Genomic DNA, 5,204 nt, shown 5'->3' with positions numbered 1-5,204 from the left:
AAAACCTGAACCTATAAGGAATAACGAAACTTAAAACCATTCACATCTAATCTATCTACGAAAAGTTAAAATTATGTTATCAATTAAATCTTAACGATGCCTGGGATGAATAAATCGCACACCCACACACACTCACGCCCATACATCTATGTGCATTTATAAACCAACGCCCATCTCGGGAACCCAATCACAGCAGGGTCAGATTTTGGAGGCACGCCTAGAATTAACCATGGAGTTTACACGTGAACCTTGTGATATACCAATGAGGTTTGACAGCAATATATATATATATATATATATATATATATATATATATATATATATATATACATATATATACACATATACTGTATATATATATATATATATATATATATATATATATATATATATATATATACATATATATACATATATATACATATATATATATATATATATATATATATATATATATATATTTCTCCAGATATTGAACCACAATAAGCTTTTAATCAAATAAATTACCTTAGCCTCTGGAATAAGTACTCGAAGAAAAATCAAAATAATTCATTGAATAGCATATATATATATATATATATATATATATATATATATGTACATATACATATATACACACACACACACACACATATATATATATATATATATATATATATATATATATATATATATATATATATACATAAACACATGCAGTACATACACACACACACATATATATACACACACACATATATATATATATATATATATATATATATATATGTGTGTGTGTGTGTGTGTGTGTGTGTATACATATATAAAATGTTAAACAATTTCCAAACATAAAATACGTAGAGACATTAATTCTAACGTACAATCATTAAAATAAGGAAATTGAATTAGGGTGGACGTTAGCTACGCGCAGTTAAAGTTCATGACCAGGGGACATGAACCGAGTTATCCCCAAAGGTCATTTGCATACGGGAGAAAAACAATAAATGGAAACGCCTCGAACTCACGTTATTTGAAAGTTATGAAAGTGGGGAACAAATCGTGAACGTTTAAAGGCTTAAAGGTCGCTCATGAATGGCAGAGGCAAGGGACAGTGACATTACCCTATCAAGCAGGATAAAACCCTAGAGACTGATCATATATATATATATATATATATATATATATATATATATATATATATATGATCATCGTCCAAGCCCCCTCTCTACTCAAGCTCGGAACAACAAGGAGCGCCAGGCAATGGCTGCTGGTGACTCAGCAAATATACCTATAGCCTCCCCTAAATCATCCATCCTTAGCTCACAAGGATGGTAAGGTTCCAGCGACCAAAGGAACTAAAGAGTTTGAGCGGGACTCGAACCCCAGTCTGGTGATCACCAGTCAGGGACGTTACCACGTAGGCCACTACACCATCTCTGCATCATAAGGATACTTTCAGTTCTTATACCTTATCTCTCTCTCTCTCTCTCTCTCTCTCTCTCTCTCTCTCTCTCTCTCTCTCTCTCTCTCTCTCTCTGGAAACTTACTGTGACAAAACTTTTGTTAATTATGTATTTGAGATTAGTTAAGACACATCTTACTTTATGTGGAATTATTAAAAAGATTTCTTAAGAAAGAGCCCATTCTCTATAATCTCTTAACATTAATTATGCCGATATTTATGTATTTAAATGATCCTGATGGACAGACGATGTCTTGATTAAAACCTACATGAAGTGTTGTTTAGTTAAACACTAAACTTTCAGAGCTTTCATGTTATAAAATTAAGGTGTATCGATATTATTATACCAAAGCTTCAGGAAAAGTAATCTAATTTCAACTCGACTAATCATATTTTCTTTAATTTTGTTTTTGCAATATGTCTCTTATTTCTGGACTATTAAAAGATTGCCGTATAAAAACGATAGAAATCCTGGAATAAATGTTGCAAGGCTTTTACCGTTTTAAAAAGGATATATTGACATAAAGGAGTGATATTACGGTCACCAACCCGTAATAGATAATAACAAAGTGTCGTAAAATTACATTCGCCTGTATTTACTGAATTTTTTACGGAGAATTTCCGATTGGAATGAATTTTTTTTTTTTTAATAGACTCAACACAACGTCAAATTTACCTGGAATGTGTCAGTCAACGTAACGTCAGCCGTTTTCATTAGACCAGAAAAAATGGCTGGTAAAACAATCTGTAAAAAATTGTATCCTAGGACAAGTTAATGAATGCGTATATGTGGTTGTGGCAGTAATCAAAGACGCCTAATATTCCAGGAAATCGTTTTTGTTGGAGTTCTCTTGCTTGAGGGTGCACTCGGGCACACTATCCTATCCAATTTTCCTTCCTCTTGTTTTGCTAATGTTTTTATAGTTTATGTGAGAAATATTTATTTTGACGCTGACACTGTTCTTGAAATATTTCATTTTTCCTTCTTTTTTCCTCACTGGGCTATTTTCCCTGTTGGAGTCCTTGGCCTGTAGCATCCTGCTTTTCCACCTAAGGTTGTAGCTTAGCAAGTAATAATAATAGTATAACGATATTATCAAACTTTACCTTGGCAGTTTTTCTATTTACGTTTCTCATGATATTCTTAATGATATTTTCTCTCGTCTTATATACCATACTTCGATTGATAAGCATTATACCGTGAGAATTTAGAATACTTTCTCTTGTCTTGTAGACCATACTTCGATTGATAAATATTATACGGTGAGAATATAGATGTTCGTATTGAAATAATCATTGGTGACAGGAATTACCCATTTTGCTTATAGTCAAAACTGAAATGCCAATTCTAAGGTCTGATTTGCCTCTACTTCCTTTATAGATTCAAATACTTCAACCGTATTTCATGAAAATGATTGAAGTAAATATGGACAATAGCATGAATTTGTCGTTATGTATGCAGTCAAAATATGTTTTACACTTAAAAATCTGCCCTAAAAAAACGGTAAAAAACCTGGCATAAAATTTTCCTAACATTTACTGTTTTAAAAAGGATATATTGACGTAAAGGAGTGATATTATGGTGACCAACCCGTAAAAGATAATAACAAAGTATAGTAAAATTACGGTCGCCTGTATTTTACTGAAATACAGCTGAGAACAGTATATTTTCACAGAGAATTTACGATTAAAATTACGATTTTTTTTTAACAGTGTAGGAAGAAAACTGCGAAAATTATTTCTATGAATGTTCTACAAAAGAGATCAGATTTTTTAGACTAACGCTTTTCTCTGGTCATGGAAAGTAAAGCATAATCCATATTTTCTATTAGTATAAAAGCAGAATACGGATGCTAACATCCAATACATCCTTATATAAAAAAAAGTGTATATTAATTCCAACAACTCGTGAATGAGAATTCGTAAAACATATGAGTAAAAAAAAAAATTCTAATATTTGTGACCAGACTTTCATAGTTCAATGGCCTCTGCAATTGATGAAGATTGATTTGACCTGAATCCTTTGTTATGTTTGATAGTAATAGAACAAAAATTATACTAAAGAAGGTTTATAATGTAGTTTAGTCCTTATTTCGTTTATTCTTTACAAAATTATAGACACCAATGTTATATTCAACTTCATTCTTTTTCAATTGTGTTGAAGTTCCGATATTATTATTATTATTATTATTATTATTATTATTATTATTATTATTATTATTATTACTATTATTATTATTATTGTTATTATTATTAATATTATTATCATTATTATTATTAATATTATTATTATTATTATTATTATTATTATTTTTATTTCTATTTTCAAATTTTATTATTATTATTATTATTATTATTATTATTATTATTATTATTATTATTATTATTATTTCTATTTTCAAATTTTATTTCTATTATTATTATTATTATTATCATTATTATTATTATCATTATTATTATTATTATTATTATTATTATTATTATTATTATTATTATTATTATAAGCTAGGCTATAACCATAGTTGAAAAAGCTAGATGCAATAAACCCAATGGCTCCAACAGGAAAAAATAGCTATTGATGATAACGTTGTTATAAATTGTTTTCCAGTATTTCCTTTTCACAAAAAAAAATTTTCCATTTTAAACTGTGTATTTACCTGTTTGTTCGTACCTCTTTTTATAAATGATTTTTTTTATAGTTGTTTCAATGGAAGTTCAATTGTTTTATAGTTGGCGTTTCAATACACCATCAAAGAATTCGAAGTAGAATAGAGGTTCGTTTACTCTTGTTGGAAAATGCAAAATTAATAGGCCGTGCTATTCACTGGAGCAAAACTTTTCGTATGTATATATTTCAGTGAATGTTCCTCGTTGAACTTTTTTTTTTAAAAGTAAAAATAGTAACCAGCAACACTTCATACAGGAATATATATATATATATATATATATATATATATATATATATATATATATATATATATATATATATATATATATATATGTATATATATATGTATATATATACATATATACATATGTATATATATACATATATATATACATATATATATATATATATATATGTATATATGTATATATATACATATATAAATATACATATATATATATATATATATATATATATATATATATATATATATATATATATATGATTTATATATATATATATATATATATATATATATATATATATATGTATACATATATATGCATATAGCCTACGTATATACTTTATATGCAGTATATTATATATACATATGTATATATATATGTATATATGTATATATATATATATATATATATATATATATATATGTATTATATACATACAAATGAATGTATATAAATTTACATATACATACACATATATATATATATATATATATATATATATATATATATATATTTATGATATATATATTCAGTGAATTTTACTCATAAAACTATATAAATATCACAGTGGATATATTTATAATTTCGTTTTGTATTAATTCTTAAGTTTATAGTATACACTACAATCATTGGTGGAGTATGTAAATATTATATATATATATATATATATATATATATATATATATATATATAGTATATATATATATATATATATATATATATATATATATAGTATATATACATATATGTGTGTGTGCATATATATGCATATATATATACATATATTTATATATATATATATATATATATATATATATATATATATATATACATATATATATGTGAGTAT

The sequence above is a fragment of the Palaemon carinicauda genome, chromosome 22 (genome assembly GCF_036898095.1).
Source record: "Palaemon carinicauda isolate YSFRI2023 chromosome 22, ASM3689809v2, whole genome shotgun sequence".
NCBI lineage: Eukaryota > Metazoa > Arthropoda > Malacostraca > Decapoda > Palaemonidae > Palaemon > Palaemon carinicauda.
The sequence above is the reverse complement of the archived record's forward strand: the minus strand, read 5'-3'. Positions refer to the sequence as shown.